General features: G+C 39.7%; 1 protein-coding gene across 3 annotated transcripts in view; it reads right to left on the bottom strand.

Moving 5' to 3' along the window:
* Positions 1-11,854, bottom strand: part of hdac5 (histone deacetylase 5) — a 58,455-nt gene extending 46,601 nt beyond the window's left edge. Inside the window, exon 1 of one of the 3 annotated variants that reach the window (XM_067615986.1) lies at positions 11,581-11,854. The gene's annotated coding sequence lies outside the window, so the exon portion shown is untranslated. Of the gene's footprint in view, positions 1-1,235; positions 1,668-11,382; positions 11,556-11,580 lie in introns of those variants that run through there. The other 2 variants (XM_067615987.1, XM_067615988.1) reach the window with 2 other exon arrangements.
* Between the last annotated feature and the right edge of the window lie 347 nt (positions 11,855-12,201).

Raw genomic sequence — 12,201 nt, forward strand, 5'->3', positions numbered from 1 at the left:
TTTTCAAAGGACTCGCAGAGCTAACATTAGCTTATTAGCTTAATTAGCTAGCTAGCCACAGCTGATAAAATCATCTAGAACGGTTGTCAAATCGACGGTAATTGGCTAGAAATGAGAAACTGCTTTCGTCTATCTCTGAAATCAAGGAGCCATTGTTTCAAAAGTTACTATGAATTGCGAGTGGTAACCATTATCATTATAACTGCATTGAGAGAATGGAAAACTTAGCTCAAGGTTTTCATTCCTACAAGGGGAAATATTAGGACAGGGTTTATAAAGCCCATATGAGTACTGCTGTCCAGCCATTAAAATGTGTTTCCTGGTGGCTCGTCCTCACTGTGTGTTCTTGTTTGGCCAATGGACCAGGATATGATGGAGGGAGAAATGTGCTTTAATGAGTGACCAGTATTCTGTTGTGGAGTCAGTAAAGGTTTTTGGTTTCAGATGATAGGATCATATCCAAACAAGTCTGATCTCTGATCAGAACCAGGCACCTGAGCAGAGCTGGACGACTGATTACAGATAATCACGTGTTAAGATTTGGGTTTTCACTTGAGTCTGGGCAGGTCTGCAGGGTTCAATGTTTAAGAATAACTGATGGAACTCTAGGTTTTCAATTTTTTTGAATCTATACTTTATTACAAGAGTGCACAAATAAAATTTCAAGCTATATGTTTTCATTTTAAGAGAAGGTTGCTGATCCATACTAATAGATCATTTCATCTATTTAACATTTAATCTAATTACACATCCTACTTCTCAAGGCTGGATATCTATTATTTCCTACAGCTGCCTGAGTGTAATGTTATATTGTTATATTATTAATTGCTCATTCTATTTCTGTATTTATTTTTTCAACTTCTTAAATCCTGTTTTCTATTAACTTCCAGTTTGGAAATGAAGATAAATGGACTTCAACCAGTTCCTACTGTAGTTATTATATTATTAATAACTGCAATAATCTCCACTACAATTATCTAACAATTTAATCTAATTTCTTATTTATATATATTTGTTTCATCCTAATAATTATTTATGTTTTCTTACCTTGTAGCCTGTCCCTTGTGTCACTCTAACATGTACATTTACATCTGATGTGATTTTATCTTACGTTTTCTCTGACGTTTTGTTAGTTTTTATAATGTTACTGAAGAAATTATACTTCATTTCAGCTGTATTTTTCTTATAACTTAGATCTTATAATCTTAACTTATAACATGAAATAGCTCTCTGACCTCCTAAGGAGGCCTGGAACCATAACCATATCTGGTATCTCACTGGTCTTCATTTCTGAACGATCCCTCCCTGCGTTGTGTCCTGAACAAACATGTTTCAACAGGAATTACATCACATTATGGAAACAAGCTGCAGTTTCTGGAGCTCCCTGATCCTCTGGCACCACCTTCTGGTCTTGTATTGCTACAGTAGACAGTATGTGCATGTAGGTATGAGAGAGGAAGAGAGAGGAACAGGATACACCAAAAAAAAAAAACGTCACTGACTCCGACATCCTGAATCATTGTCTGGAATTAATGTCAAAGGACCGTTGGGTGTGTGTGTGTGGACGTGTGTGTCTGTGTGTCACAGATGAGGCTCAGGCCACTTAGTTGTAATGTGATTTAAAGGAACATGTTTAGCACTGATCCCCACCCTCTGTTTCCACACAAACACACACTTGTTTGTTCTTCACACCACACATAGAGTATACACTCACACAGACAGCAGCAATGGCTGGTCTGTCTGAGGTCTGTTGGCTCTGAGTTGAAACACAGATCAGAGTCGTGTAATGTTTTTATTTAAGAACGGTGGATTCATCATCATCATCATCATCATGCCACCTCAAAAGACCAGTGCACAGAGAGTTACCCACCGTTTACTGGCCTGTAACTGCAGTTGAACTACTCTGAAATGGTTTACATGTGCAGTATAATGACCCACATTTACAAGTAACTGGTTACTTGTAAATGGTTGCTGAACTGGTTACTGTTCTATGGTTTCCTTGCACAGTAAACTGGTCTACACAGTTTAAAAAAGTCCACTTGTACAATGTAATACAATCTAATACAACAACCTGCAATAAATGGTATCATTATTGCATGATGGTCAGGGGTTTTTTTGGCACTACACAATAACCTCCTTACATGAAGGTTGACACTTCCTGTGAACATTCTATCCTCAAACTATCAAACAGGATCCAATTATTCAAAAACCTACCAGATATTTACAACTTCACTGTTTTGTTTCCTTCTCCCTGCTCTCGTCACATGGTTTTTGAAGCAGGCAGCTGTTTTTCAGATAAAAAGCTCTGAAAAAACACACTGTTCACTACCTGCTCAGCACCAAATGGCAAACAGACACAGTTAGCAACTAGCTGGTGAACATAGTGGAACAGCTAAAGAGCCAGATATTTCCCTCAGGAGTTGACGGAGACCGAAACAGAGCTAAAAGGAGAGTTATTATTGGACTTACATACATTCATCAGCTAGAATGGACTAAATGAATGCTACTGTTGCTCTTTGTCTGCTGGATGTATAAATAGGCAACCGTTTGCTAAGTTCACTATATCAACTTAAGAGATGATAATATGTCAGTGTTGTGGTCACTGTCTTGTTTCTGCTAATTGCTTATTGCAGTTTTAAAGGTTTTATTTGATGGCCCTTAACAATATAAAAACACTGAAACATCCCAATCCTATTACACAGTTTGTTAATACTTATAGCCTACAGAATTTAGAAAAGCTGTCTTAACATTGAACCCTGAGTATTGCCACACTGGTGCAAATGCATTTCTTTTAACAAGCTGATTTTCTACTATACCCTCGCTGAAAGCACAACATCTCTACAAATAAAAACATTTTAAGTGGTAGCCTACGTAAAGAGGAGGGATGGCAAAACCCTGGAGGAAACAATACAGTCACTATTTACATATTATATGCCATTAGGGTTGCAACTAACATTTATTTTCATTATTGAGTTCATCTGCCGATTGTTTTATCAATTGTTGGGTCAATAAAATGTCAGAAATTGTGAAAAATACACACACACACACACACACAAAATCACAATAACAATATCCTAAAGTCCAAGATGATGCTTCAACTGTCATGTCTTGTCTGTCCAACAATCCAAAACCCAAAGATAATCACTTTACTATATGTATATTATACTATGTTTACACAAAGAGCAACAGAAAATCCAGAAAAAGCAGCTGAGAAGCTGCAAGTTTGTCAGTTTTGCCTTAAATATGTATGATTAAAGGATTATCAAAGTACATTTTTTTTCAATGAAGTTAGCTTGGACTTATCTCTGTCAATGGACTAATTGATTAATCTACTAACCAGCTCAGCTCTATATGTTATGGCTAACGTCCACTGATGTTATTAATAACAGTAATATTTTTAATTCAGCTCTAAGCTCTTGTTTTGACAATATCCAGTTGAAACAGACTGCAGGTGCATTTAGTTTAATAAAAATAGACTGAAGGACAGTCTGGTTGCTTGTGAAGGTGAAAACAGAAAATAGAATTATACATCGTAAATGCACACTGTAAACAAGCTAAACTTTTAAAACATTTAAAACTATAATTAGCCTGGATCCAATGGGACGGTCTATCATTGGCTCTGGTCCAACTGGATTTATGCTGCCTTTACAGTATGTGGCTCCTCTCCAACTCTGCTAAGTCCTGAAAGAAGTCATAGGAAGTCAGTGTCACTACAGCAAATGAGCCGGGTGCCGTGGTAACAGTGTCAGGGCCCAGATAATGGGATGAAACGCTGTGGGTGTGCGCATGTTTGTGTGTGTATGTGTCTCCCTGTGCGCATTCAGTACTTAGGTTATGTCGCTAACTAGCTGTGACAGACTAACCTGCTGGCCAACTATTCCATTAGCCTAATGACATGCATACACACACAAGAAGAAGAAGGAAAGAAAGAAAAAAGAAAGAAGAAAAAGAAAGAAACAAACAAAAAAGAAATAATCCAAAATAGAATAGAACAACACTTGAGTCATGTGTCTCTGTGCTTCTCTGGAACAAGTTCACAATGTTGCCAAAGCATCAAGAAATATAAATCTCTCCCTCTCTCTCTCTCTCTCTATCTCTCTATCTGCCGCCTCCTCCTCCTCCACTTCACACCATCATTTCCTAAAATACCTGGCCCCTCCCATTCTGGAGAGGAGCAGGAAGTGCTGCCTGGCAACCAGGGAGCTGGCTGCCGTGGTAACGGTTCACCTGAGCACCTCTTCCCTAAACAAACAGCAAGAGTGAGCAAGAGAGAGAGAGAGAGAGAGAAACGGGATGTAGAGTCAAAGTCATAGTCGGTCTCTTCCAGTATTTGTTTATAGTCTTTTTCTCACTTGCTCTCACTTGTTTTCCATCACACACACACACACACACACACACACACACACACACACACACACACACACACATACACACACACACACACACACACAAAGCGGGTTTAGTGAAAACTCTGAGTCTGTTAACCCTGAGATGGGTTGTTTTCAGTTCCAGAAAGAGAGGTAACTTAAAGTTGGGGTCAGTTACCGTGGTAACTGACGCTGTGAAGCTAACCTGCTTCACCCAGGTTTTCTTTAACAAACCTGAGTTTCTCTCCGTCTCCTCCCTCTTACAGAACTAGACACGCTGTTTCATGTCCTCAGTCATTCAGTCCGTATCAAAGCGCATACAGAAGTGCGTTCATTAGTGGAGGTTTACTGTATGTTAGTTTGTTACTGAAGAACTAAAGTTACCGCTTTTATGCACATCAGTTATTCCTTAAAACAGTGTTTTTTGCTCTCACATTCAAATATTACACAGTGAATTCAGCCTCGGCTCAGAATAAAACCTCTGCTTGTCCTTCTTTTTTGTGAATGGAAGTTCTTTCTAAAATCGACTGTATTTTAACCTTGACACCTTTTCAAGTGCAAATCACCAAACACATTAATACTGGACCAGACTGTGAGCTTACAATCATGTCTCTCTACGTCTTTGAGCTTTTTATTTTTTTAAAGCTTTCACTATATTTTTCATCTTCAGTTGCTGCATCCTGTGTTTCGTCCCTGTTAGATTAAAGATGAACAAATATATTTAAAATGTAATGTAGCTGCAGCCTGATACACGGTCAGATCCACCACGTTACCGTCCGTTAAGGAAATGCAAGTCTGCACCGTCCACATATACATGCATTAATATCTCTACGTCCATTGTATTAAAATGGAGGCTCTGCCTTTTATTTACCTGTTGCCATGGTGAATCATAGTATCGCAGCTCTATTGATGATGGCTTTTTTCATTCATCATGAACGAGCTTAACTCAGAGTGAACATACTCACAGTTGATTGAACTGACTGATAAGACATTGTGGAACTGAAAACCCAAAGTTTCCCATCTCAGGTTCATGCAGAGCTCCAATGACCAGTCAATTCATCGTCAGAAAATGTAGCATTTCAGTCATTTTACAGGCAAAAATGCTTGATTTGGTTCCAGCTTGTCAAATGTGAGAATGTGCTGCTTTTCCACGTCTTCATTTTATAATAAACTGAATATAAAAATGAAAGAGGGGATTATCACACAGCGAGGAAACTCCGCTCTAGACCAGCAAAAAATGAACTGACATTTACTGAAACATTTTCTGCAAGTGGGGGGAAATCACACTTTGGTTAAACTGGCCAGTAGACATATGGAACAAGTGACAAGTGATCACATGCATAATTTTAGCAAGCCAAAAGGGTTTTTAGGGGGTTTTCTATTGGGAACCCGAAAGTAACCTTAATATCTTTGGGTTTTAGACCACTGGTCAAACAAAGCGAAGACATTTGATGATGTATTTGAAGGAGGAATACTAAAGGACTGATACAATACTCACATACCTTCTGTATGTTTAAATTCCAGCGAGTTACTGCTCGCTGTAATCATTCCTCCTGTCAACACTAGCTGTGAAGTGAATCCTTCCCAGCAATATGTGACAAAATCCCTCATCTTTTACAAATGGATTCAAGTTCATCCAAAGCTTAAATGAGGCTTCAGCAGTCTGAGCCAAATGAAGTGGGCATCTCCTTCCCAGTAGTGGTGTGGAGGTTTATTCCTATAGGATTATTGTCAGCCTACATCTGAGTATCACCATGTACTCCTCTGCTGCGCTCAGCAGGGAAACACTATCCAGGAAAATACAGAAAACTATCTAGTACTGTAAAGATTGTCACAATGGAATATTGACTGATTTTAGGCTATTTGACTATTTTGTCTCCTATTTCTTACAGTGTAGTCACATTAGGGGTTTCATGGCCCTTATAGACAGGCAGCATCACGTCATGGAGAGGCAGAATGATTACAGCTAAACAGCTAGACCTTGTTTGTCAAACTATTTCCAAGGAAATTAACTTTGACACTTCAAATAGAAGTCGGTCATCGTGAAAAAAATCTGGACACTGGAGGTAAGAGTCGGTGGCATGGCCCTTAAAGCTCTTATGTAACTAATGGAGTGACCTTTGATCTTTGACCTCTGGGCTTTAGTAAAAACCCCAGTGCATGATCGAGCTGCAAATCCCTCTCCACAGTGCTTCAGACCAGACTATCAGCAGCTGGAATGATGTGAGGGTCCTTCAGGGAGGAGGAGCAGCCATGGATGTATTAAACTGGATGGCGCCCCATTCATTCCTAAGAAGGTTGCTTAATGGCATATATGCTTAAAAGAGTTCTTCCATAGTTTTGGACCCTTGTCTGGTTAAACCTACTGTACCAACTGGCAGAATGACAATAATATCTCAACACAGCTGTCTGTGACCTTTTGTTGTATAGTGGATGTAATGGCTCAAACCCTGATACAACAAAGAGTCATTCATGAGACAGAGAGCAGATTGTTGTGAACAGACCTCTACAACAGCTATCACAACAGATCTATCTATCTATCTATCTATCTATCTATCTATCTATCTATCTTATCTGCCTGGGTATGTGGAGGTTTGGTGCCTCACAAAATGTCAAATCTTGGCAGACTGATGTGCTGTGATTCAATGCAGCATTTTAAAGGAGAGGATTCACTGATTAAATGCCACCTACCCAAATATAAATACTCTGTAACTGAACATTTGCTAACCGTATATCAAGACATTGCTTGTCTTTACATCTGGTTTGTCATCTTTTACAGTTTTTCTACTATGTAATTGTGAGATAACATTTTTAACACTTCATATGCCGGGAATCCTGTGTAGTGATGTCATGAAAGTGATGTATTAGATATCAAGAGCATGTTTGTTTTCTGACACAACATACTGTATGTTTAGTTCAGATAATAGCTAAAATATAAAAATAGATGTATGTTCCCAGGAATGACAGTAGCCTGGAGTTGTGTGACAACAGAAACAGAAGATGTACTGTATGTCAGTGACAGAACCTGAACTGTGTGACAGATTACTGTACCGACACATAAAAGATCATAGGCGGCGTCAGAGGTGACAGGGCTGGTAGTGGTGAGAACAGAAAGTGTGCCAAGACAAAGCAGAAATATTCAGCTATGTTTCCAAAATTAATAAACATTTTATTTCAGTGTGATTTTTTATGTAGGGCTGCAACTAACAATTATTCCTATTATCTATTAATCTGTCAGTTATTTTCTTGATTCATCGATAATTGTTTGGGGGGTGAAATGTTAAAAAACAGTCTAGAATCTTAAGATGCTCTATTGCCTGTTATGCCGGAGAAAAACAGCAAATTCTCACATTTAACAAGCTGGAACAGGAAATATTTGGTTATTTTGCTTGAAAAATGACAGAAACAATTAACTGATTATCAAAATCGTTGCCAATTAATTTCCCGTCAATTGATTAATGGACTAATTGTTGCAGCTCTGTGTTTATGTAAAGAGCTGAGATTAAAAACTACCAACGATAACCAGTATACAGAAAAAAGCAAAAAAAACAAAGATATATGAAAATACCTCTTTCTGTCAACATGTTCCATCACAACAAAATGTACTTTTTAAAATCCCTGTAAATCCCTGTGTGGCCTTCGACTGCAGACGTCCCAGAGTGGCGATTTTTGCAGTGAATCGATTATCAATCTGTCACTGTTGACACTAGGTAATAATACATACGACCCATACTGAACTGTGGTTTTGTTGCATCATTGCATAGTGCCCCTTTCTGTTTGATATGTGTGCTGCGTCTCCAGAGCAACAAGTCGGTGCGTGTATGATATCTATATCCTACCACTCATGTATGAATAGAGAATGTAGTGCCATTGAGGCATGGCATTATGGTGGATGAGTACTGCAGAGTAAAGTAACACTGTGGAAATCCCCACCAAGCTGTCATCTGTTGGCTCCCCATGTTAGCTATCCATTCTGAAGCCTTATTACCAGCTTCAACACCATCACCCCGCAGTAGCACCCTGGAGGGTTTGAGGGGTTGCGTGTCAGACACAGAAGTAAACGTCCACTGCTACAGTTCGAACTGTCATCGAGAAAGTTTTCTAATCAGCATTCCCCTCCTCTGGATGTCCCATTTCCTGGTCAAGGTTGAGAGATTCGTTGGTGCTGGCAAAGTTACAGTATTTGCTAGGAAATTTCCCCTAATTCCCAGTATATTGGTTTCACCTGTGCCTGTGTTTGAAGTACCGGACAAGCTACGGTGAATGAACTGTGCTAGAGCTGAAAATTAATTGGCAACTATTTTGATGATCGATTTGTTTTTAAAGTAAAAATGACAAATACAGCCCCATCTTTTCAATTTTGAGGGTTTACTTTTCTTTGTCTTGAGTGGTAGTAAACTGAATATCTTTACAAATATTCTATACAGGTTCAGGACTGTCGGTCAGACAAGACATTTGAAGAAATCATTTTGTGCTTTGGGAAATTGTGATGGGCATTTTTCACCATTTTCTGACTTTCTACAGACCAAACAATTAATAAAAAAATAATCTGCATTGATAATGAAAGTCATCATTAGTTGCAGCCCTATACTCACCTCTGATGATGTAGCAGAAGCCTAAATATTTACTAATTAATATAACAATTAGCATCAGGCTGCAGCCCTTTTCACTAATACAAGATGAATTTAGGCTTTGTTTAAAGTGCTAGATCTAGCACTTTTTCACTGGCCAAACTGTGATTGTAGGCATTTTTAAAGGTACACTATGCAGCAGAATTTGTCGGCTGGTGTTTGTAAACACACCAAGCATTCAAAGTTGGCCCCTCCTCCTCAGCCCAACGAGCAGGTAAGTGAGAGTGAGAGAGAGAGAAAGTGAGCAGTGGTGGTGAGAACACAGCCGTGTATCAGATAAATAAAACGTTATTTTCTGATTGTTTCACGGTAGTTATGTTCTAAAGCTCAAGTTAACCTCCGCACACCTCTGCAATACCCTGTGGGAAGGTGATTTTGTGTGAATGCAGAGCTTCATCCTGTCCGCTGTGGCCTCTCTCTCTCTCTCTCTGCTCTGCGTGTGTGTAGCTCAGCTCTGCTCTCGGTCAAGCAGACACACAGACCTGCAGCTCTTTATACATCCATGACACAGAGACAGAGAGCAGAACAGAGCAGAGAGGAGAGACGGAGACAGCCATGAAACCCGGACACTATGCTACAAGTCCCGATTTCACACCCTGAGCGCTGGAGGCTACACACCCAAGTGCCCAAAGGTTGATGCCCAGAAGCGACCCGAACACAGCAAAATAATAAGAAAATAAGAAAATACAGGCAGTGGGCAGGGTCTCTGAACATATATATACCACCACACACTTCTAGTGGCTCATAAGTTATGATTGAGAGGGATTACTTTCATATGAGTCTATACATTGTTTATTAGGAAAATCCTGCATATTGTACCTTTAAAGCAGCCTCACAGCAGTAGATAACCGTGCTGACCACAAGACCTGATTCCTCTTCTTCAACCAAGCTGTGTAGATGCAATGAACATAAATTCCATCTCTAAAAGTATCGCTATGCTCAACTTTTCATACTTTTTTCAGTACAAAAGAGTTCTGTGGTTTGGGACCACTGGGCACCCAAAACTTTGCTGCTATTGTTTAATAAAAAAAAAGTTTTTAGCACTTTTTTGTTAGTGGATGAGTTTCAGATATTGTAAGGGAGGAAAGGTAAAAGAAGACATAGCCACAGTAAACTAGTCAAACCACAAAACCGCCTACAAAATATTGAGAAACGAGGTCCAATTTCAAAGCAGGATTTGTCAACCTGATCAAAATCGCAGAGACTTGCAAAATGATATTTTGGTTGTCTGTGGATATCTTACTCATTTGACTTTATTACATTTTACATTTTCATTTCCAGAAACCCGGTTGGTTGGTAAATCTTACACAGCAATTTCCATTACATGTTTTTTTTTTTTTTTTAATACATGATGGCAGATGCTGATTGTTGGGTGTTTGCCATTCAAGTGGGAGTAACAGTTGCAACTACACGTACGTCATTCTCCTCTGCATACCCTCTTTGAAAAAATTTGGGCTTGTTTGTCTAGAGAGCTGCTGTAATAAAAGACACCACAGTCTATTTGCAGTTTGGGCTTCTTGTCTTTTTACCTGCATCTACCTTTTTCACCTCATTTCTCTCTAATTTATTCTACAGTAATAATCTCAAGGGCCATACTTGTGTGGCTTTTTTTTTGTAATTTAAAAACATGACAAAATCAGCAAGTATTGCTTCGCTGGTTTGGGCTTTTTTAACAGTCACTTTGCCTCATTCTAGTGGCAACCCAGGTAGGTGGCAAGTGCCAGACAACATCGCAGTTCAAACGCAGCTTGACAGCAAAATGCACAACACTGTGCTAGTGATATTTTTAAGATGGCAGACCACATGGAGAACAATACCAAGAGCACACCATAAGGTAAGAGCAGTATTTCATACTGAGCATTAAAACTTCATCATTTAGAAACTGCTGCTGCCCTCACTGACATTGCAATTCCAAGAAGAGTCATCAAAATGCCAGACAGCTTCAAGATTTGCAACGTGAGAGCAACGTACCTGTATGTCAGCTTCTTATAAGGACCCTCATTCATAAATGTATGTGTAGATTGGAAAAGGTAACATAATAATAATGATGTATTATTTCTATTATAATACACTGATTTATAGCCACTTTTGAAGCTTGGAAGGGGAGTTCTGGTGCTGGTACTTGCTACTGGTAGTAGCTATTACAATGTCATTTGGTTGGATGTTCTTTACTGGTAACCACTGGCAAGTAAATGCTGTCTTCTAGCCATCCACTAACCATCAGTGCATTCCTGTCTGTTCTCTGTTAGCTTTAGGCTTGTACTGTAGATGGTGGCTGGTTAACTTTTAGTTCTCAGCTAGTAGTTGTACCCTAGTTAGCTGCTAGCTATTAACTTAACGCCTGGCCAATAACTTCTAGTATACAAGTGGCTGTAAACTGTTACCTGTTTGGTTGCTAGTTAGCTGTTGTATTTCTCAGCTTTATGTCCTTTAGCTAGCTGTACTGACTCTGCAGCCATTCTTCAAGAAACCTTTAACTGTCTGTCGGTTGGTATATCCTTCTTGGACGGTGACACACACACATACATATACACATACACGCACACACACATACACACACACTCCCGTAAACCTCACGGTACCGTGGATGTCGGCGGCTCCTCCTGGAACGAGTATTAGCGCAGAGGTCGCTTCCTCCCGGCTTTGGTTTCCGCCGAGGCTCGGTGTGTCCCCCCGTAGAGCTTCTCTGCGCGTTTATTTCACATGAAAACGGGTAATTTAACGAGCAGGACGCGTCTCACCTCCTACCGTTTCACCTCCTCCATATTTACAGTCAGTCTCTCTCTCTCTCTCTCTCTCTCTCTCTCTCTCTCTCGCTCTCCCTCTCCCTCTCTCTCTCTCTCCCTCTCTCTCCCACCAACAACAACATTATTGACGTCCTCCTCCTGCCACGTGACCAGTCTGCTGGGGCTAAAAATAGACTCAATAGAAACCAATGGAGGCAGACAGACAAGGCAGAGATAGACAGACAGCAGACCGAGATACAGTTTAGTTATAGTCTTGCTTGCCTTACTTCACCTCACTATCCCATGTTTCCAACCTGCAGCTGTTGACTTGAACTAACTGCTTGCTGTCCGACCTACAGATAACAGGGCAGGACAGCACACGGAAAGACTTCCAATAATATTCCCAATAACTTGAGCAATACAAGTCATTCAGAGACAGTTAGTCGATTAATCAACCGGCCAATCAACAGACAATAA

The sequence above is a fragment of the Thunnus thynnus genome, chromosome 17, assembly GCF_963924715.1.
Source record: "Thunnus thynnus chromosome 17, fThuThy2.1, whole genome shotgun sequence".
NCBI classification, from domain to species: domain Eukaryota; kingdom Metazoa; phylum Chordata; class Actinopteri; order Scombriformes; family Scombridae; genus Thunnus; species Thunnus thynnus.